At 42.6% G+C, this 24,481-nt stretch overlaps 1 protein-coding gene across 1 annotated transcript in view; it reads left to right on the plus strand.

Moving 5' to 3' along the window:
* The window catches only part of ATAD2B (ATPase family AAA domain containing 2B), an 823,789-nt gene that overhangs the window by 213,551 nt on the left and 585,757 nt on the right, over positions 1-24,481 (plus strand). The window lies entirely within an intron of this gene.

Raw genomic sequence — 24,481 nt, forward strand, 5'->3', positions numbered from 1 at the left:
TTTCAGCCGATTGGGCTTGTTTGCATGTGGGAATATTCTTCCTAGCAAGGGAAAGGTTTTAATACTTGAAAATGCCAGCAACTGAAATCAGAACAAGTGCAGCTATTATCGTTTTCTTATTTGCTGGAAAATTCATCCAGAAGACCTTCTCTATGTAAATCCACTTACTGCATAGAAACTAGTGAGAGATTAGAGGCTCCACTGAGCGTAAGCAACAATTGTATACATTAAGTATATTTTATTTGTTTGCTCTATTTAAAGGAATAATCTAAGCAAAATTAAACTTTCATTATTCAGATAGAGCAGGCAATTTTAAGCAACTTTCTAATTTACTTTTATTATAAAATGTTCTTTTTTCTCTTGCTACCTTTGTTTTTAAAAGCAAGAATGTAAACATAGAAGCCTGCCCATTTTTGGTTCAGCACCTGGGTAGCGCTTTCTGATTGGTTTCTAAATGGCGCAACCCAGGTGTTGAACCAAATATTGGCCGGCTCCTAAGCTTTTATTCAAATAAAGGTATCAAGAGAGAGAAGAAAAATTGATAATTGATGGTGTAGCTTTTGAATTGTTCTATAACATAAATGTTTTGGATGTTAAAGGGATATAAAACCCCAAATTTTTCTTTCATGATTCAGGCAGATCATATCATTTTAAACAACTTTCCAGTTTACATCTATTATCAAATTAGCTTCATTCTCTTGATATCCTTTGTTGAAGGAGCCACAGTGCACTACTGGAAGCTATCTGAACACATCAGATAAGCCAATGACAACAGGCATGTAAGTGCCGCTACCAATCAGCAGCTTGCTTCCAGTAGTGCACTGCTGCACCTTCAACAAAGGGTACCAAGAGAATTAAGCAAATTTGATAATAGAAGTAAACTTAAAAGTTGTTTAAAATTGCATGATTTTTCTTGATTATAAAAGAAAGTTTTTGGGGTTTATATACCTTTTTATACCTGGGGTATAATTTTATTTTTATCCAGATTTCTGCACATTGTTAAAGGATGTACATTTTTACACCATGATTTATTTTTGTTGGTCCTTTTACAGTATGTTCAATATTTATGGTGGAAATGTTTAATGTGTGTGTGTATTTATATTTTTATGTGTGTGATTAATATATCTATACACACACACACACACACACACACACACACACACACACACACACACACACACACACCCACACCATCAAGACTCAGCTTTTTATAATGCTTTCACATATCCTCTTTTTCTCCAACATAGGTGTGTCCGGTCCACGGCGTCATCCTTACTTGTGGGATATTCTCTTCCCCAACAGGAAATGGCAAAGAGCCCAGCAAAGCTGGTCACATGATCCCTCCTAGGCTCCGCCTACCCCAGTCATTCTCTTTGCCGTTGTACAGGCAACATCTCCACGGAGATGGCTTAGAGTTTTTTAGTGTTTAACTGTAGTTTTTATTATTCAATCAAGAGTTTGTTATTTTAAAATAGTGCTGGTATGTACTATTTACTCAGAAACAGAAAAGAGATGAAGATTTCTGTTTGTATGAGGAAAATGATTTTAGCAACCGTTACTAAAATCCATGGCTGTTCCACACAGGACTGTTGAGAGGAATTAACTTCAGTTGGGGGAACAGTGAGCAGTCTCTTGCTGCTTGAGGTATGACACATTCTAACAAGACGATGTAATGCTGGAAGCTGTCATTTTCCCTATGGGATCCGGTAAGCCATGTTTATTAAGATTGTAAATAAGGGCTTCACAAGGGCTTATTAAGACTGTAGACTTTTTCTGGGCTAAATCGATTCATTATTAACACATATTTAGCCTTGAGGAATCATTTAATCTGGGTATTTTGATAAGATTATATCGGCAGGCACTTTTTTAGACACCTTTCTCTTTAGGGGCTTTCCCAAATCATAGGCAGAGCCTCATTTTCGCGCCGGTGTTGCGCACTTGTTTTTGAGAGGCATGACATGCAGTCGCATGTGTGAGGAGCTCTGATACATAGAAAAGACTTTCTGAAGGCGTCATTTGGTATCGTATTCCCCTTTGGGCTTGGTTGGGTCTCAGCAAAGCAGATACCAGGGACTGTAAAGGGGTTAAAGTTAAAGTGAAGGTAAAGTTACATGCTTCACTATACTTAGTTAAATAGTTAATGTAAAATCAATAGTAGTTTCATTCATGATTTTTTTGAAAGTTCGTTCTAAATACATTTTATCAGCAATGAAATATAATTTTTTACAAGTTACAATTCAACCCGTTTTTTTTTTTTTTTTTTTAGGTCCTGATCACGTTGTGTGATCTCCCAATTGACTTTCTGGCCGTTAGGCGGCCGGGCAGCTACGTCATTAGAGTATAGATCGATTTGCGCATGCGTGACATTTTTTATGCCTCAAGTTGCGCGTTCCCGATGCGCGCATGCGCCTACCCGGTTTCTGTAATAAACAGAAATTACCACGGATACGTCAATTTTTCAGCGCACTGATTGGACAAGCTTGCCAGTGCCTGAGCAGCACGGGTGTCTGAGGATTGCGCGGTATTCATGTTCAGTGCTAGGAGACTCCCTTAGCGTGTGCACAGAAGAGCAGAGCCTCTGCGTTGTAGTCTGCCTGAGTGAGTGCTGCCGAGTGCTGAAGCAATGCCTTACACTTAGAATGCAATTCATTAGAGTTTCATTATATTGAACATTCTCAATCAGACAAAGCTATTTTTGTTCATGGATAAAACGGATTGATAACACAATAATGTTATCAATCGTTTTATCCATGAACAAAAATAACTTTGTATGATTGAGAATTTTCAATATGATGAAACGGTAATGAATAGCTGAATTGCCATTGGAGGGGCAATGCGCTCGGTGCTTGTGAACGCGCATTGCAGCTACGTATAGAGTGGTTGGGACCGCTCTATACATAAACTCACTAAGAGAGATAGGAAGTGGAAGGTGGGCGGAGCGTGCTAGATAACGGTAGGAATTATAACAATAAGAATAAAACTGTTAATAATATTTTTATAAAAAAAATAATATAGCAATCTGGATATGTTAATGTCATACAATGCCTGGATGTGTGGTAAACCATGTAACTTTACCTTCACTTTAACAACGGCTCCGGTTCCGTTATTTTAAGGGTTAAAGCTTCCAAATTTGGTGTGCAATACTTTTAAGGCTTTATGACACTGTGGTGAAATTTTGGTGAATTTTGAACAATTCCTTCATATTTTTTTCGCAATTGCAGTAATAAAGTGTGTTCAGTTTAAAATTTAAAGTGACAGTAACGGTTTTATTTTAAAACGTTTTTTGTACTTTGTTATCAAGTTTATGCCTGTTTAACATGTCTGAACTACCAGATAGACTGTGTTCTGAATGTGGGGAAGCCAGAGTTCCTTCTCATTTAAATAAATGTGATTTATGTGAATGACAATGATGCCCAAGATGATTCCTCAAGTGAGGGGAGTAAGCATGGTACTGCATCATTCCCTCCTTAGTCTACACGAGTCTTGCCCACTCAGGAGGTCCCTAGTACATCTAGCGCGCCAATACTCCTTACTATGCAACAATTAACGGCTGTAATGGATAATTCTGTCAAAAACATTTTAGCCAAAATGCACACTTATCAGCGTAAGCGCGACTGCTCTGTTTTAGATACTGAAGAGCATGACGACGCTGATAATAATGGTTCTGAAGGGCCCCTAAACCAGTCTGATGGGGCCAGGGAGGTTTTGTCTGAGGGAGAAATTACTGATTCAGGGAACATTTCTCAACAAGCTGAACCTGATGTGATTACGTTTAAATTTAAGTTGGAACATCTCCGCATTCTGCTTAAGGAGGTATTATCCACTCTGGATGATTGTGACAAGTTGGTCATCCCAGAGAAACTATGTAAAATGGACAAGTTCCTAGAGGTCCCGGGGCTCCCAGAAGCTTTTCCTATACCCAAGCGGGTGGCGGACATTGTAAATAAAGAATGGGAAAGGCCCGGTATTCCTTTCGTCCCTCCCCCCATATTTAAAAAATTGTTTCCTATGGTCGACCCCAGAAAGGACTTATGGCAGACAGTCCCCAAGGTCGAGGGAGCGGTTTCCACTTTAAACAAACGCACCACTATACCCATAGAAGATAGTTGTGCTTTCAAAGATCCTATGGATAAAAAATTAGAAGGTTTACTTAAAAAGATGTTTGTTCAGCAGGGTTACCTTCTACAACCAATTTCATGCATTGTCCCTGTCGCTACAGCCGCGTGTTTCTGGTTCGATGAGCTGGTAAAGGCGGTCGATAGTGATTCTCCTCCTTATGAGGAGATTATGGACAGAATCAATGCTCTCAAATTGGCTAATTCTTTCACCCTAGACGCCACTTTGCAATTGGCTAGGTTAGCGGCTAAGAATTCTGGGTTTGCTATTGTGGCGCGCAGAGCGCTTTGGTTGAAATCTTGGTCAGCTGATGCGTCTTCCAAGAACAAGCTACTTAACATTCCTTTCAAGGGGAAAACGCTGTTTGGCCCTGACTTGAAAGAGATTATCTCTGATATCACTGGGGGTAAGGGCCACGCCCTTCCTCAGGATCGGCCTTTCGAGGCCAAAAATAAACCTAATTTTCGTCCCTTTCGTAGAAACGGACCAGCCCAAAGTGCTACGTCCTCTAAGCAAGAGGGTAATACTTCTCAAGCCAAGCCAGCTTGGAGACCAATGCAAGGCTGGAACAAGGGAAAGCAGGCCAAGAAACCTGCCACTGCTACCAAGACAGCATGAAATGTTGGCCCCCGATCCGGGACCGGATCTGGTGGGGGGCAGACTCTCTCTCTTCGCTCGGGCTTGGGCAAGAGATGTTCTGGATCCTTGGGCGCTAGAAATAGTCTCCCAAGGTTATCTTCTGGAATTCAAGGGGCTTCCCCCAAGGGGGAGGTTCCACAGGTCTCAGTTGTCTTCAGACCACATAAAAAGACAGGCATTCTTACGTTGTGTAGAAGACCTGTTAAAAATGGGAGTGATTCATCCTGTTCCATTAGGAGAACAAGGGATGGGGTTCTACTCCAATCTGTTCATAGTTCCCAAAAAAGAGGGAACGTTCAGACCAATCTTAGATCTCAAGATCTTAAACAAGTTTCTCAAGGTTCCATCGTTCAAAATGGAAACCATTCGAACAATTCTTCCTTCCATCCAGGAAGGTCAATTCATGACCACGGTGGATTTAAAGGATGCGTATCTACATATTCCTATCCACAAGGAACATCATCGGTTCCTAAGGTTCGCATTCCTGGACAAGCATTACCAGTTCGTGGCGCTTCCTTTCGGATTAGCCACTGCTCCAAGGATTTTCACAAAGGTACTAGGGTCCCTTCTAGCTGTGCTAAGACCAAGGGGCATTGCTGTAGTACCTTACTTGGACGACATTCTGATTCAAGCGTCGTCCCTTCCTCAAGCAAAGGCTCACACGGACATCGTCCTGGCCTTTCTCAGATCTCACGGATGGAAAGTGAACGTGGAAAAGAGTTCTCTATCTCCGTCAACAAGGGTTCCCTTCTTGGGGACAATAATAGACTCCTTAGAAATGAGGATTTTTCTGACAGAGGCCAGAAAAACAAAACTTCTAAACTCTTGTCGGATACTTCATTCCGTTCCTCTTCCTTCCATAGCGCAGTGCATGGAAGTGATAGGTTTGATGGTAGCGGCAATGGACATAGTTCCTTTTGCGCGCATTCCTCTAAGACCATTACAACTGTGCATGCTCAGTCAGTGGAATGGGGACTATACAAACTTGTCTCCGAGGATACAAGTAAATCAGAGGACCAGAGACTCACTCCGTTGGTGGCTGTCCCTGGACAACCTGTCACTAGGGATGACCTTCCGCAGACCAGAGTGGGTCATTGTCACGACCGACGCCAGTCTGATGGGCTGGGGCGCGGTCTGGGGATCCCTGAAAGCTCAGGGTCTTTGGTCTCGGGAAGAATCTCTTCTACCGATAAATATTCTGGAACTGAGAGCGATATTCAATGCTCTCAAGGCTTAGCCTCAGCTAGCGAGGGCCAAGTTCATACGGTTTCAATCAGACAACATGACAACTGTTGCGTACATCAACCATCAGGGGGGAACAAGGAGTTCCCTGGCGATGGAAGAAGTGACCAAAATCATTCTATGGGCGGAGTCTCACTCCTGCCACCTGTCTGCTATCCACATCCCAGGAGTGGAAAATTGGGAAGCGGATTTTCTGAGTCGTCAGACATTGCATCCGGGGGAGTGGGAACTCCATCCGGAAATCTTTGCCCAAGTCACTCAACTGTGGGGCATTCCAGACATGGATCTGATGGCCTCTCGTCAGAACTTCAAAGTTCCTTGCTACGGGTCCAGATCCAGGGATCCCAAGGCGGCTCTAGTGGATGCACTAGTAGCACCTTGGACCTTCAAACTAGCTTATGTATTCCCGCCGTTTCCTCTCATCCCCAGGCTGGTAGCCAGGATCAATCAGGAAAGGGCGTCGGTGATCTTGATAGCTCCTGCGTGGCCACGCAGGACTTGGTATGCAGATCTGGTGAATATGTCATCGGCTCCACCATGGAAGCTACCTTTGAGACGAGACCTTCTTGTTCAAGGTCCGTTCGAACATCCGAATCTGGTCTCACTCCAGCTGACTGCTTGGAGATTGAACGCTTGATCTTATCGAAGCGAGGGTTCTCAGATTCTGTTATCGATACTCTTGTTCAGGCCAGAAAGCCTGTAACTAGAAGGATTTACTACAAAATTTGGAAAAAATATATCTGTTGGTGTGAATCTAAAGGATTCCCTTGGGACAAGGTTAAGATTCCTAAGATTCTATCCTTCCTTCAAGAAGGATTGGAAAAAGGGATTATCTGCAAGTTCCCTGAAGGGACAGATTTCTGCCTTGTCTGTGTTACTTCACAAAAAGCTGGCAGCTGTGCCAGATATTCAAGCCTTTGTTCAGGCTCTGGTTAGAATCAAGCCTGTTTACAAACCTTTGACTCCTCCTTGGAGTCTCAACTTAGTTCTTTCAGTTCTTCAGGGGGTTCCGTTTGAACCCTTACATTCCGTTGATATTAAGTTATTATCTTGGAAAGTTTTGTTTTTGGTTGCAATTTCTTCTGCTAGAAGAGTTTCAGAATTATCTGCTCTGCAGTGTTCTCCTCCTTATCTGGTGTTCCATGCAGATAAGGTGGTTTTACGTACTAAACCTGGTTTTCTTCCAAAAGTTGTTTCTAACAAAAACATTAACCAGGAGATTATCGTACCTTCTCTGTGTCCGAAACCAGTTTCGAAGAAGGAACGTTTGTTGCACAATTTGGATGTTGTTCGCGCTCTAAAATTCTATTTAGATGCTACAAAGGATTTTAGACGAACATCTTCCTTGTTTGTTGTTTATTCCGGTAAAAGGAGAGGTCAAAAAGCAACTTCTACCTCTCTCTCTTTTTGGATTAAAAGCATCATCAGATTGGCTTACGAGACTGCCGGACGGCAGCCTCCCGAAAGAATCACAGCTCATTCCACTAGGGCTGTGGCTTCCACATGGGCCTTCAAGAACGAGGCTTCTGTTGATCAGATATGTAGGGCAGCGACTTGGTCTTCACTGCACACTTTTACCAAATTTTACAAGTTTGATACTTTTGCTTCTTCTGAGGCTATTTTTGGGAGAAAGGTTTTGCAAGCCGTGGTGCCTTCCATCTAGGTGACCTGATTTGCTCCCTCCCATCATCCGTGTCCTAAAGCTTTGGTATTGGTTCCCACAAGTAAGGATGACGCCGTGGACCGGACACACCTATGTTGGAGAAAACAGAATTTATGTTTACCTGATAAATTACTTTCTCCAACGGTGTGTCCGGTCCACGGCCCGCCCTGGTTTTTTAATCAGGTCTGATAATTTATTTTCTTTAACTACAGTCACCACGGTATCATATGGTTTCTCCTATGCAAATATTCCTCCTTAACGTCGGTCGAATGACTGGGGTAGGCGGAGCCTAGGAGGGATCATGTGACCAGCTTTGCTGGGCTCTTTGCCATTTCCTGTTGGGGAAGAGAATATCCCACAAGTAAGGATGACGCCGTGGACCGGACACACCGTTGGAGAAAGTAATTTATCAGGTAAACATAAATTCTGTTTTTTTCAGAAAGGTGAGTTACATCCCAACACTTTGGCCCACAGCTGGGCCTTTCTCAAGGTCACACCTACACCCACAAATCCCCACTATATACACCAGTAATTACACAAGTTGCCAGCTGGCTCTTACCCAATATGATTTCCAAGCACTTTAAACATCTTGGAATATACTGCCATCTACTGGACAGCAGGATAATGGCAAACTTTGCTCTCCATTTCTAAGTTTTCTTACTATATGGGAGAAAAATTTACAATTTCCAACTGTTAAACATGAATATTTAATTTGTCCATATATCAATTTCACCAGTTTTAATAAACATCCTTGTACATCAAGCTAATTTTGATAGAAAACAGGTTATAGATGTATTTTTAACCTTTTAGGGCCTCTGTATCTAACTCTATTATCCACTGCGCTTCTCTCTGCAACAAAAGATTTTTCCTATCCCCACCTCTTTAATTTAGGTATCTGATCTATAGGGCAACATCATAGGCTGGGAGACTGGGTGTTTATGGTCTAGAAATTGATTTGTTACAGGTTGATCAGTGTTACCTGTATCCAATGCTTGTATTATACTAGATCTATGGACTGCCATGTGTTTTTAGCAAGCATTCAGTTTTCTCTTGTTAAGTGTAGTCAGTCCACGGGTCATCCATTACTTATGGAATATATCTCTTCCTAACAGGAAGCTGCAAGAGGATCACCCAAGCAGAGCTGCTATATAGCTCCTCCCCTCACATGTCATATTCAGTCATTCTCTTGCAGCCTAACTAAAGATAGGTCGCTGTGAGAGGTCTGTGGTGTTTTTTAACTTAGTTTATTTCTTCAATCAAAAGTTTGTTATTTTAAATGGCACCGGAGTGTGCTGTTTGTTCTCAGGCAGCATTAGAAGAAGAATCTGCCTGCGTTTTCTATGATCTTTGCAGACGTAACTAAGATTCACTGGCTGTTCTCATCTGAGGAGTGAGGTAACTTCAGAAAAGGGGAATAGCATGCAGGGCCCCCCTGCAAACGAGGTATGTGCAGTAAATTATTTCTGAGGAATGGAATTGACTGAGAAAATACTGCTGATACCAATGTAACGTAAGTTTAGCCTTAAATGCAGTGATAGCGACTGGTATTAGGCTGATGAGTGTGTGTACACTGAATGTATTTTTCTAAGGAATGGAATTGACTCTGAAAATACTGTTAATACTGAAATAATGTATGAACCTTAACTGCAGTAAAAGCGACTGGTAGCAGGCTTATTAATAACACTTCATAACTTTTCAAATGTATGTTTAAAACGTTTACTGGCATGTTAATCGTTTTTTGTGAGGTACTTGGTGATAAAACTTATTGGGGCATGATTTTTACCACATGGCCATTTGTTTTCTGCATAGAAACAGTTATCTGAGCTTCCTCACTGTTGTAATATGAGTGGGAGGGGCCTATTTTAGCGCTTTTTTGCGCAGTAAAAATTCAGTCACAATCTGTCTACTTCATCCTCCATGATCCAGATCGTCTCTAGAGAGCTCAGGGGTCTTCAAAATTCATTTTGAGGGAGGTAATCAGTCACAGCAGACCTGTGACAGTGTGTTTTGACTGTGATAAAAACGTTAATTATTAAATTGTTATCCGTTTTTGGGTATTAAGGGGTTAATCATCCATTTGCTGGTGGGTGCAATCCTTTGCTAACTTAATATATTTACTGTGAAAAATTGGTTGCTATAACTATTTTGGTTCATTGTTATTTCAACTGTGACAGCTTTTTGTGCTTCTTAAAGGCACAGTAGCGTTTTTTATATTGCTTGTAAATTTATTTATAAAAGTATTTCCAAGCTTGCTAGTCTCATTGCTAGTCTGTTTAAACATGTCTGACACAGATTAATCTCTTTGTTCACTATGTTTAAAGGCCAATGTGGAGCCCAATAGAAATTTGTGTACTAATTGCATTGATGTTACTTTAAATAAAAGTCAATCTTTACATGTAAAGACAACGAGGGGGAAGTTATGCCGACTATCTCTCCTCACGTGTCAGTACCTTCGCCTCCCGCTCAGGAGGTGCGTGATTTTGTGGCGCCAAGTACATCAGGGAGGCCCTTACAAATCACTTTGCAAGACATGGCTACTGTTATGACAGAAGTATTATCTAAATTGCCAGAATTAAGAGGCAAGCGCGATAGCTCTGGGTTAAGGACAGAGCGCGCAGATGAGGTGAGAGCCATGTCAGATACTGCGTCACAGTTTGCAGAACATGAAGACGGAGAGCTTCATTCTGTGGGTGACGGATCTGATCCAGGGAGACTGGATTCAGAGATTTCTAATTTTAAATTTAAGCTTGAGAACCTCCGCATATTGCTAGGGGAGGTATTAGCGGCTCTGAATGATTGTAACACGGTTGCAATTCCAGAAAAATTATGTAGGTTGGATAGATACTATGCGGTACCGGTGTGTACTGACGTGTTTCCTATACCTAAAAGGCTTACAGAGATTATTAGCAAGGAGTGGGATAGACCTGGTGTGCCTTTTCCCCCTCCTCCCATATTTAGGAAAATGTTTCCTATAGACGCCACCACACGAGACTTATGGCAGACGGTCCCTAAGGTGGAGGGAGCAGTTTCTACTTTAGCTAAGCGTACCACTATCCCGGTGGAGGATAGTTGTGCCTTTTCAGATCCAATGGATAAGAAATTAGAGGGTTACCTTAAGAAAATGTTTGTTCAACAAGGTTTTATCTTACAGCCCCTTGCATGCATTGCGCCTGTCACTGCTGCGGCGGAATTCTGGTTTGAGTCTCTGGAAGAGGCCATTCGCACAGCTCCATTGGATGAAATTATGAACAAGCTTAAAGCACTTAAGCTAGCTAACGCATTTGTTTCTGATGCCGTCGTACATTTAACCAAACTTACGGCTAAGAACTCCGGATTCGCCATCCAAGCGCGCAGAGCGCTATGGCTTAAATCCTGGTCAGCTGACGTGACTTCTAAATCTAAATTGCTTAATATTCCTTTCAAAGGGCAGACCTTATTCGGGCCCGGCTTGAAAGAAATTATAGCTGACATTACGGGAGGTAAGGGCCATGCTCTACCTCAGGACAGGGCCAAATCAAAGGCCAAACAGTCTAATTTTCGTGCCTTTCGTAACTTCAAGGCAGGAGCAGCATCAACTTCCTCCGCTCCAAAACAGGAAGGAGCTGTCCAGGATCCCTGGGCGTTGGAGATCATATCTCAGGGATATCTCCTGGACTTCAAAACTTCTCCTCCACGAGGGAGATTTCATCTTTCAAGGTTATCCGCAAACCAAATAAAGAAAGAGGCGTTTCTACGCTGTGTACAAGACCTCTTACTAATGGGGGTGATCCACCCAGTTCCGCGGACGGAACACGGGCAAGGATTCTATTCAAATCTATTTGTGGTTCCCAAGAAAGAGGGAACCTTCAGACCAATCTTGGACTTAAAAATCCTAAACAAATTCCTAAGAGTTCAATCATTCAAAATGGAATCTATTCGAACCATCCTTCCCATGATCCAAGAGGGTCAGTACATGACCACAGTGGACTTAAAGGATGCCTACCTTCACATACCGATTCACAAGGATCATTATCGGTACCTAAGGTTTGCTTTCCTAGATAGGCATTACCAGTTTGTAGCTCTTCCCTTCGGATTAGCTACGGCTCCAAGAATCTTTACAAAAGTTCTGGGCTCACTTCTGGCGGTACTAAGACCGCGAGGCATAGCGGTGACTCCGTACCTAGACGACATTCTGATACAAGCGTCAAGTTTTCAAACTGCCAAGTCTCATACAGAGATAGTTCTGGCATTTCTGAGTTCGCATGGGTGGAAGGTGAACGTGGAAAAGAGTTCTCTATTACCACTTACAAGGGTTCCCTTTCTAGGGACTCTTATAGATTCTGTAGAGATGAAAATTTACCTGACAGAGGCCAGGTTATCAAAACTTCTAAATGCTTGCCGTGTCCTTCATTCCATTCCACACCCGTCAGTAGCTCAGTGCATGGAAGTAATCGGCTTAATGGTAGCGGCAATGGACATAGTACCATTTGCGCGCCTGCATCTCAGACCGCTGCAATTGTGCATGCTAAGTCAGTGGAAAGGGGATTACTCAGATTTGTCCCCCCTACTAAATCTGGATCAAGAGACCAGAGATTCTCTTCTATGGTGGCTTTCTCGGCCACATCTGTCCAAGGGGTTGACCTTTCGCAGGCCAGATTGGACGATTGTAACAACAGACGCCAGCCTTCTAGGCTGGGGCGCAGCCTGGAACTCCCTGAAGGCTCAGGGATTATGGACTCAGGAGGAGAAACTCCTCCCAATAAATATTCTGGAATTAAGAGCAATATTCAATGCTCTCCTAGCTTGGCCTCAGTTAGCAACTCTGAGGTTCATCAGATTTCAGTCGGACAACATCACGACTGTGGCTTACATCAACCATCAAGGGGGAACCAGAAGTTCCTTAGCGATGTTGGAAGTTTCAAAGATAATTCGCTGGGCAGAGTCTCACTCTTGCCACCTGTCAGCGATTTACATCCCAGGCGTGGAGAACTGGGAGGCGGATTTTCTAAGTCGCCAGACTTTTCATCCGGGGGAGTGGGAACTTCATCCGGAGGTCTTTGCTCAACTGATTCATTGTTGGGGCAAACCAGATCTGGATCTCATGGCGTCTCGCCAGAACACCAAGCTTCCTTGTTACGGATCCAGGTCCAGGGACCTGGGAGCGGTGCTGATAGATGCTCTGACAGCCCCTTGGGTCTTCAACATGGCTTATGTGTTTCCACCATTTCCGATGCTTCCTCGTTTGATTGCCAAGATCAAACAGGAGAGAGCTTCAGTGATTCTGATAGCGCCTGCGTGGCCATGCAGGACCTGGTATGCAGACCTAGTGGACATGTCGTCCTGTCCACCGTGGTCTCTGCCTCTGAGACAGGACCTTCTAATTCAGGGTCCTTTCAACCATCCAAATCTAATTTCTCTGAGGCTGACTGCATGGAGATTGAACGCTTGATTCTATCAAAGCGTGGCTTCTCGGAGTCGGTTATTGACACCTTAATACAGGCTAGGAAGCCTGTTACCAGAAAAATTTACCATAAGATATGGCGTAAATATTGGTGCGAATCCAAGTGTTACTCATGGAGTAAGGTTAGGATTCCTAGGATATTGTCCTTTCTACAAGAGGGTTTAGAAAAGGGCTTATCTGCTAGTTCGTTAAAGGGACAGATTTCTGCTCTTTCTATTCTTCTACACAAACGTCTGGCTGAAGTTCCAGACGTTCAGGCTTTTTGTCAGGCTTTAGCTAGGATTAAGCCTGTGTTTCTTCTGTTAAGTGTGATCAGTCCACGGGTCATCATTACTTCTGGGATATTACTCCTCCCCAACAGGAAGTGCAAGAGGATTCACCCAGCAGAGCTGCATATAGCTCCTCCCCTCTACGTCACTCCCAGTCATTCTCTTGCACCCAACGACTAGATAGGATGTGTGAGAGGACTATGGTGATTATACTTAGTTTTATATCTTCAATCAAAAGTTTGTTATTTTAAAATAGCACCGGAGTGTGTTATTACCTCTCTGGCAGAGTTTGAAGAAGAATCTACCAGAGTTTTTGCTATGATTTTAGCCGGAGTAGTTAAGATCATATTGCTGTTTCTCGGCCATCTGAGGAGAGGTAAACTTCAGATCAGGGGACAGCGGGCAGATGAATCTGCATAGAGGTATGTAGCAGCTTTTATTTTCTGACAATGGAATTGATGAGAAAATCCTGCCATACCGATATAATGTCATGTATGTATACTTTACACTTCAGTATTCTGGGGAATGGTACTTCACTAGAATTACACTGTAAGAATTACATAAAGCTCTTTAATAACTAGAAATTATGTTTAACGTTTTTGCTGGAATGTAAAATCGTTTTCATTTGCTGAGGTCCTGAGTGAATAAATGTTTGGGCACTATTTTTCCACTTGGCAGTTGCTTAATCTTTTTTCTGACAGTTTCTGTTCTCTCTCACTGCTGTGTGTGAGGGGGAGGGGCCGTTTTTTGGCGCTTTTACTACGCATCAAATATTTCAGTCAGCAGCTCATTGTATTTCCTGCATGATCCGGTTCATCTCTACAGAGCTCAGGGGTCTTCAAAACTTATTTTGAGGGAGGTAATTTCTCTCAGCAGAGCTGTGAGAATTATAGTTGACTGAGATAAAAAACGTTTATTCTGTAATTTGTTTCCTGCTTTCAGAATTTGTTATCTTTGCTAATGGGATTAAACCTTTGCTAAAGTTGTGTTGTTTGCACTATAACTGTTTTAAATTTATTAATTTTCAACTGTCATAGATCTTCTGTGCTTCTTAAAGGCACAGTACGTTTTTAATATTATTCTAATTGAATTGTATTCCAAGTTGCAAGTTTATTTGCTAGTGTGTTAAACATGTCTGATTCAGAGGATGATACCTGTGTCATTTGTTGCAATGCCAAAGTGGAGCCCAATAGAAATTTATGTACTAACTGTATTGATGCTACTTTAAATAAAAGTCAATCTGTACAAATTGAACAAATTTCACCAAACAACGAGGGGAGAGTTATGCCGACTAACTCGCCTCACGTGTCAGTACCTGCATCTCCCGATCGGGAGGTGCGTGATATTGTAGCGCCGAGTACATCTGGGCGGCCATTACAAATCACATTACAGGATATGGCTACTGTTATGACTGAAGTTTTGGCTAAATTACCAGAACTAAGAGGTAAGCGTGATCACTCTGGGGTGAGAACAGAGTGCGCTGATAATATTAGGGCCATGTCAGACACTGCGTCACAGGTGGCAGAACATGAGGACGGAGAGCTTCATTCTGTGGGTGACGGTTCTGATCCAAACAGACTGGATTCAGATATTTCAAATTTTAAATTTAAACTGGAAAACCTCCGTGTATTACTAGGGGAGGTGTTAGCGGCTCTGAATGATTGTAACACAGTTGCAATACCAGAGAAAATGTGTAGGTTGGATAAATATTTTGCGGTACCGGCGAGTACTGAGGTTTTTCCTATACCTAAGAGACTTACTGAAATTGTTACTAAGGAGTGGGATAGACCCGGTGTGCCGTTCTCACCCCCTCCGATATTTAGAAAAATGTTTCCAATAGACGCCACCACACGGGACTTATGGCAAACGGTCCCTAAGGTGGAGGGAGCAGTTTCTACTTTAGCTAAGCGTACCACTATCCCGGTGGAGGATAGCTGTGCTTTTTCAGATCCAATGGATAAAAAATTAGAGGGTTACCTTAAGAAAATGTTTGTTCAACAAGGTTTTATATTGCAACCCCTTGCATGCATTGCGCCGATCACGGCTGCAGCGGCATTCTGGATTGAGTCTCTGGAAGAGAACATTAGTTAAGCTACTCTGGACGACATTACGGACAGGCTTAGAGTCCTTAAACTAGCTAATTCATTCATTTCGGAGGCCGTAGTACATCTTACTAAACTTACGGCGAAGAATTCAGGATTCGCCATTCAGGCACGCAGGGCGCTGTGGCTAAAATCCTGGTCAGCTGATGTTACTTCTAAGTCTAAATTGCTTAATATACCTTTCAAAGGGCAGACCTTATTCGGGCCCGGGTTGAAAGAGATTATCGCTGACATTACAGGAGGTAAAGGCCATGCCCTGCCTCAGGACAAAGCCAAAGCTAAGGCTAGACAGTCTAATTTTCGTTCCTTTCGTAATTTCAAAGCTGGAGCAGCATCAACTTCCTCTGCACCAAGACAGGAAGGAGCTGTTGCTCGCTACAGACAAGGCTGGAAACCTAACCAGTCCTGGAACAAGGGCAAGCAGACCAGGAAACCTGCTGCTGCCCCTAAAACAGCATGAATTGAGGGCCCCCGATCCGGGATCGGATCTAGTGGGGGGCAGACTTTCTCTCTTCGCCCAGGCTTGGGCAAGAGATGTCCAGGATCCCTGGGCGCTAGAGATAATATCTCAGGGATACCTTCTGGACTTCAAATACTCTCCTCCAAGAGAGAGATTTCATCTGTCAAGGTTGTCAACAATCCAGACAAAGAAAGAGGCGTTTCTACGCTGCGTACAAGAGCTCTTGTTAATGGGAGTAATCCATCCTGTTCCACGATCGGAACAGGGACAGGGGTTTTACTCAAATCTGTTTGTGGTTCCCAAAAAAGAGGGAACTTTCAGACCAATCCTGGACTTAAAGATCCTAAACAAATTCCTAAGAGTTCCATCGTTCAAGATGGAGACTATTCGGACAATTTTACCTATGATCCAAGAGGGTCAGTACATGACCACTGTAGATTTAAAAGATGCCTACCTTCACATACCGATTCACAAAGATCATTACCGGTACCTAAGGTTTGCCTTCCTAGACAGGCATTACCAGTTTGTGGCTCTTCCATTCGGATTGGCTACAGCTCCAAGAATCTTCACAAAGGTTCTGGGTGCTCTTCTGGCGGTACTAAGACTGCGGGGAATCTCGGTAGCTCCATACCTAGACGACATTCTGATTCAAGCTTCAAGCTTTCAAACTGCCAAGTCTCATACAGAGTTAGTACTGGCATTTCTAAGGTCACATGGATGGAAGGTGAACGAAAAGAAAAGTTCACTCGTTCCACTCACAAGAGTTCCCTTCCTGGGGACTCTTATAGATTCTGTAGAAATGAAGATTTACCTGACAGAGGACAGGCTAACAAGACTTCAAAGTGCTTGCCGCACCCTTCATTCCATTCAACACCCGTCAGTGGCTCAATGCATGGAGGTAATCGGCTTAATGGTAGCGGCAATGGACATAGTACCCTTTGCACGCTTGCACCTCAGACCACTGCAACTGTGCATGCTAAGTCAGTGGAATGGGGATTACTCAGACTTATCCCCTTCTCTGAATTTGGATCAAGAGACCAGAAATTCTCTTCTATGGTGGCTTTCTCGGCCACATCTGTCCAGGGGGATGCCATTCAGCAGACCAGACTGGACAATTGTAACAACAGACGCCAGCCTTCCAGGTTGGGGTGCCGTCTGGAATTCTCTGAAGGCTCAGGGACAATGGAGTCAGGAGCAGAGTCTCCTGCCAATAAACATTCTGGAATTGAGAGCAGTTCTCAATGCCCTCCTGGCTTGGCCCCAGTTGACAACTCGGGGGTTCATCAGGTTTCAGTCGGACAACATCACGACTGTAGCTTACATCAACCATCAGGGAGGGACAAGAAGCTCCCTAGCTATGATGGAAGTATCAAAGATAATTCGCTGGGCAGAATCTCACTCTTGCCACCTGTCAGCAATCCACATCCCGGGAGTGGAGAACTGGGAGGCAGATTTCTTAAGTCGTCAGACTTTTCATCCGGGGGAGTGGGAACTCCATCCGGAGGTCTTTGCCCAAATACTTCGACGTTGGGGCAAACCAGAGATAGATCTCATGGCGTCTCGACAGAACGCCAAGCTTCCTCGTTACGGGTCCGGATCCAGGAGCAGTCCTGATAGATGCCCTGACAGCACCTTGGGACTTCAGGATGGCTTACGTGTTTCCACCCTTCCCGATGCTTCCTCGATTGATTGCCAGAATCAAACAAGAGAGAGCATCAGTGATTCTAATAGCTCCTGCGTGGCCACGCAGGACTTGGTATGCAGACCTGGTGGACATGTCATCCTGTCCACCTTGGTCTCTACCTCTGAAACAGGACCTTCTGATACAGGGTCCCTTCAAACATCAAAATCTAACTTCTCTGAAGCTGACTGCTTTGAAATTGAACGCCTGATTTTATCAAGACGTGGGTTTTCCGAGTCAGTTATTGATACCTTAATACAGGCTAGGAAGCCTGTTACCAGAAAGATTTACCATAAGATATGGCGTAAATACCTATATTGGTGTGAATCCAAAGGTTACTCTTGGAGTAAGGTTAGGATTCCTAGGATATTGTCTTTTCTACAAGAAGGTTTAGAAAAGGGTTTATCTGCTAGTTCATTAAAGGGACAGATCTCAGCTCTGTCCATTCTGTTACACAAACGTCTGTCAGAAGTTCCTGACGTCCAGGCTTTTTGTCAGGCTTTGGCCAGGATTAAGCCTGTGTTTAAAACTGTTGCTCCACCATGGAGTTTAAACCTTGTTCTTAATGTTTTACAGGGCGTTCCGTTTGAACCCCTTCATTCCATTGATATAAAGTTGTTATCTTGGAAAGTTCTATTTTTAATGGCTATTTCCTCGGCTCGAAGAGTCTCTGAATTATCAGCCTTACATTGTGATTCTCCTTATTTGATTTTTCATTCGGATAAGGTAGTTCTGCGTACTAAACCTGGGTTCTTACCTAAGGTAGTTACTAACAGGAATATCAATCAAGAGATTGTTGTTCCTTCCTTGTGCCCAAATCCTTCTTCGAAGAAGGAACGTTTACTGCACAACCTGGATGTAGTCCGTGCTCTAAAATTTTACTTACAGGCAACTAAGGAATTTCGACAAACGTCTTCTCTGTTTGTCGTTTGCTCTGGGCAGAGGAGAGGTCAAAAAGCTTCTGCTACCTCTCTTTCTTTTTGGCTTCGTAGCATAATTCGTTTAGCTTATGAGACTGCTGGACAGCAGCCTCCTGAAAGAATTACAGCTCATTCTACTAGAGCTGTGGCTTCCACTTGGGCCTTCAAGAATGAGGCCTCTGTTGAGCAGATTTGCAAGGCTGCAACTTGGTCTTCGCTTCATACTTTTTCCAAATTTTACAAATTTGACACTTTTGCTTCATCGGAGGCTATTTTTGGGAGAAAGGTTCTTCAGGCAGTGGTTCCTTCTGTATAAAGAGCCTGCCTATCCCTCCCGTCATCCGTGTACTTTTGCTTTGGTATTGGTATCCCAGAAGTAATGATGACCCGTGGACTGATCACACTTAACAGAAGAAAACATAATTTATGCTTACCTGATAAATTCCTTTCTTCTGTAGTGTGATCAGTCCACGGCCCGCCCTGTTTTTAAGGCAGGTAAATATTTTTTAATTTATACTCCAGTCACCACTTCACCCTTGGCTTTTCCTTTCTCGTTGGTCCTTGGTCGAATGACTGGGAGTGACGTAGAGGGGAGGAGCTATATGCAGCTCTGCTGGGTGAATCCTCTTGCACTTCCTGTTGGGGAGGAGTAATATCCCAGAAGTAATGATGACCCGTGGACTGATCACACTATAGAAGAAAGGAATTTATCAGGTAAGCATAAATTATGTTTTTAAGACTGTTGCTCCGCCGTGGAGCTTAAACTTAGTTCTTAACGTTCTTCAAGGTGTTCCATTTGAACCCCTTCATTCCATTGATATCAAGCTGTTATCCTGGAAGGTTCTGTTTTTGATGGCTATTTCCTCGGCTCGAAGAGTCTCTGAGTTATCTGCCTTACATTGTGATTCTCCTTATCTGATTTTTCATTCAGACAAGGTAGTTCTGCGTACTAAACCTGGGTTCTTACCTAAGGTAGTTACTAACAGGAATATCAATCAAGAGATTGTTGTTCCATCACTGTGTCCTAACCCTTCTTCAAAGAAGGAACGACTTTTGCATAATCTGGACGTAGTCCGTGCCCTGAAGTTCTATTTGCAGGCAACTAAAGATTTTCGGCAAACTTCTTCCCTGTTTGTCGTTTACTCTGGACAGAGAAGAGGTCAAAAGGCTTCGGCTACCTCTCTCTCTTTTTGGCTTCGTAGCATAATACGTTTAGCCTATGAGACTGCTGGACAGCAACCTCCTGAAAGGATTACAGCTCATTCTACTAGAGCTGTGGCTTCCACCTAGGCCTTTAAAAATGAGGCCTCTGTTGAACAGATTTGCAAGGCTGCAACTTGGTCTTCACTTCACCCTTTTTCAAAATTTTACAAATTTGACATTTTTGCTTCTTCGGAGGCTATTTTTGGGAGAAAGGTACTTCAGGCAGTGGTTCCTTCTGTTTAATGTTCATGCCTTGTCCCTCCCTTCATCCGTGTACTTTAGCTTTGGTATTGGTATTCCATAAGTAATGGATGACCCGTGGACTGACTACACTTAACAAGAGAAAACATAATTTATGCTTACCTGATAAATTTATTTCTCTTGTAGTGTAGTCAGTCCACGGCCCGCCCTGTCTTTAAGGCAGATCTAAATTTTAATTAAACTCCAGTCACCACTGCACCCTATGGTTTCTCCTTTCTCGTCTGATTTTGGTCGAATGACTGAATATGACATGTGAGGGGAGGAGCTATATAGTAGCTCTGCTTGGGTGATCCTCTTGCAGCTTCCTGTTAGGAAGAGATATATTCCATAAGTAATGGATGACCCGTGGACTGACTACACTACAAGAGAAATAAATTTATCAGATAAGCATAAATTATGTTTTTCCTACATACATTTCCCCACATCGGCACTTAATAATATACACCACATTCTTAGATTCCCAGTTCACAGCCTGCTTGATTTCTTTCCTAAGACATGGAGAGTCCACAACGTCATTCCAATTATTAGTGGGATATTCACTCCTGGCCAGCCGGAGGAGGCAAAGAGCACCCCAGCAAAGCTGTTAAAGGGACACTGAACCCAAATTTTTTTCTTTTGTGATTCAGACAGAGCATGCAATTTTGATCAACTATCTAATTTACTCCTATTACATTTTCTTCATTTCCTTGGTATTTTTATTTGAAAAGCAAGAATGTGAGTTTAGATGCCGGCCCATTTTTGGTGAACAACCTGGGTTGTTCTTGCTGATTGGTGGATTAATTTAACCGACTAATAAACAAGCGCTGTCCATTGTTCTGAACCAAAAAATAACTTAGATGCAAATAAAGATAGCAAGAGAACGAAGAAAAATTAATAGGAGTAAATTTGAAAGTTGCTTAAAATGGCATGCTCTATCTGAATCACGAAAGAAAACATTTGGGTTCAGTGTCTCTTTAAGTGTCACTTCCCTTACCCATAACCCCCAGTCATTCTCTTTGCCTCTGTCAATGGAGGAGGTGAAGTTCAGTGTCTGAAGATATTGATTCATTTTTGGGTACTTTTCCCTGCAAGCAAGGATTTGGGTTTAGCTGTGTCAACGCCAATCTCTTGAGTAAGAGTAGTGTTGGCTTTTAAACAGTTAGATAGTGGTGTGGTGGTCCTTGCTCAGTCTTTTAACATATTTGCTGCCCTTGGTGTAGAAAGCCAGAGTTGGTTACTCTGTTTCTTTTTATACAGGTCTCTGTAAGGAGTATGTGTCCTTTCACGCCTTGTGAGCTGTCTTCCTGCGGGACAGCTGGATTTGCAGGTAAGGCTTTTATCTTCTAGGTCTTGGAGACTTGCACTTCTGAGGATTTCACTGCAATATTTATTTGGGACACGCTTAATCCTTTATAGATGATTTTCTTAGGCAGTGTGCAGGCACTTATTGTATATGACAGGAGACTTAGGGGTTAAGCTTATCTTAGTGTATGGAGGAGATACCTTAAAATTTAATTTCTCTTGTAAGGTGTATCCAGTCCACGGATCATCCATTACTTGTGGGATATTCTCATTCCCAACAGGAAGTTGCAAGAGGACACCCACAGCAGAGCTGTAATATAGCTCCTCCCCTAACTGTCATAGCCAGTCATTCTCTTGCAACTCTCAACAAGCTAGGATGTTGTAGGAGAGAGTGGTTAAATATAGTTAGTTTATTTTCTTCAATCAAAAGTTTGTTATTTTTAAATAGTACCGGAGTTGTGCTATTTTATCTCAGGCAGTAAATAGAAGAATCTGCCTGAGATTTCTATGATCTTAGCAGGTTGTAACTAAGATCCATTGCTATTCTCACATATGTCTGAGGGGATTACACAGATGAGGTAACTTCAGCGAGAGAATGGCGTGTAGTTTATTCTGCTATCAGGTATGTGCAGTTATAATTTTTTCTATAGATGGAAAACACTAGAAAATGCTGCTGATACCGGATTAATGTAAGTTAAGCCTGAATACAGTGATTTAATAACGACTGGTATCATGCTTACTCCCAGGGGTAATACCCTTATGATATTGCAATATAAACGTTTGCTGGCATGTTTAATCGTTTTTATATATGCATTGGTGATAAAACGTTATTGGGGCCTAGTTTTTTCCACATGGCTGGCTTAAATTTTGACTAGAAACAGTTTTACTGAGGCTTTCCACTGTTATAGTATAAAAGTTACAGTTGGTGCAGTTAAAATTACAAACTGTGACATCCAGCTTCCCTCAGGAGTCCCCTGTATGCTATAGGACATCTCTAAAGGGCTCAAAGTCGTTTATTGGGGAAGGTAGGACCACAGCTTGCTGTGGCAGTTGGTTGTGACTGTTAAAAAAAAAAAAAAAAAAAAAAAAAAAACAGAAACAAAAAACAAACAAACAAAAAAAACGTCTATTTCGTTTTTTTTTTATCCGTTTTTTGAACTAAGGGGTTAATCATCCATTTGCAAGTGGATGCAATGCTCTGCTAGCCTATTACATACACTGTAAAAATTTCGTTTGATTTACTGCCTTTTTTCACTGTTTTTCAAATTCTGACAAAATTTGTTTCTCTTAAAGGCACAGTACCGTTTTTTATATTTGCTTGTTAACTTGATTTAAAGTGTTTTCCAAGCTTGCTAGTCTCATTGCTAGTCTGTATAAACATGTCTGACATAGAAGAAACTCCTTGTTCATTATGTTTAAAAGCCATGGTGGAACCCCCTCTTAGAATGTGTACCAAATGTACTGATATAATTTTATGCAATAAAGATCATATTCTCTTTTTAAAAAATTATCACCAGAGGATTCTGACGAGGGGGAAGTTATGCCGACTAACTCTCCCCACGTGTCAGACCCTTTGACTCCCGCCCAAGGGACTCACGCTCAAATGGCGCCAAGTACATCTAGGGCGCCCATAGCGTTTACTTTACAAGACATGGCGGCAGTCATGGATAATACACTGTCAGCGGTATTAGCCAGACTACCTGAACTTAGAGGTTAGCGAGATAGCTCTGGGGTGAGACAAAATGCAGAGCATACGGACGCTTTAAGAACCATGTCTGATACTGCCTCACAATATGCAGAAGCTGAGGAAGGAGAGCTTCAGTCAGTGGGTGATGTTAATGACTCAGGAAAGATACCTGATTCTAATATTTCTACATTTAAATTTAAGCTTGAACACCTCCGCGTGTTACTTAGGGAGGTTTTAGCTGCTCTGAATGACTGTGATACCATTGCAGTGCCAGAGAAATTTTGTAGACTGGATAAATGCTTTGCAGTGCCGGTGTGTACTGATGTTTTTCCAATACCTAAAAGGTTTACAGAAATTATTAATAAGGAATGGGATAGACCAGGTGTGCCGTTCTCTTCCCCTCCTATTTTTAGAAAAATGTTTTCCAATAGACGCCACCACACGGGACTTATGGCAGACAGTCCCTAAGGTTTAGGGAGCAGTTTCTACTCTAGCAAAGCGTACTACTATCCCTGTCGAGGACAGTTGTGCATTTTTAGAGCCAATGGATAAAAAATTAGAAGGTTACCTTAAGAAAATATTTATTCAACAAGGTTTTATCCTACAGCCCATTGCATGCATTGCCCCTGTCACTGCTGCTGCGGCATACTGATTTGAGTCTCTGGAAGAGGCTTTACAGGTAGAGACTCCATTGGATGACATACTTGTCAAACTTAGAACACTTAAGCTAGCCAATTATTTTATTTCTGATGCCATTGTTCATTTGAATAAACTAACGGCTAAGAATTCTGGTTTTGCTATACAGGCGCGCAGAGCGCTATGGCTTAAATCATGGTCAGCTGACGTGACTTTAAAATCTAAGCTACTTAAAATTCCCTTCAAGGGGCAGACCCTATTCGGGCCTGGTTTGAAGGAGATTATTGCTGATATCACGGGAGGAAAAGGTTGTGCCCTTCCTCAGGACAGGTCCAAATCTAGGGCCAGACAGTCTAATTTTCGTGCCTTTCGAAACATCAAGGCAGGTGCGGCATCAACTTCCTCTAATAATAAACAAGAGGGAACTTTTGCTCAATCCAAGACAGTCTGGAGACCAAACCAGACCTGGAAAAAAGGTAAGCAGGTCAAAAAGCCTGCTGCTGCCTCTAAGACAGCATGAAAGAACGACCCCCTATCCGGTAACGGATCTAGTAGGGGGCAGACTTTCACTGTTCGCCTAGGCGTGGGCAAGAGATGTTCAGGATCCCTGGGCGTTGGAAATTATATCCCAGGGATATCTTCTGGACTTCAAAGCTTCCCCCCCAAAAGGGAGATTTCACCTTTCACAATTATCTGCAAACCAGATAAAGAGTGAGGCATTCTTACACTGTGTACGAGACCTCCTAGTTATGGGAGCGATCCATCCAGTTCCAAAGGAGGAACAGGAACAGGGTTTTTACTCAAATCTGTTTGTGGTTCCCAAAAAAGAGGGAACCTTCAGACCGATTTTGGATCTAAAGATCTTAAACAAATTCCTCAAA

Source organism: Bombina bombina, chromosome 4, assembly GCF_027579735.1.
Source record: "Bombina bombina isolate aBomBom1 chromosome 4, aBomBom1.pri, whole genome shotgun sequence".
Taxonomy (NCBI): Eukaryota; Metazoa; Chordata; class Amphibia; order Anura; family Bombinatoridae; genus Bombina; species Bombina bombina.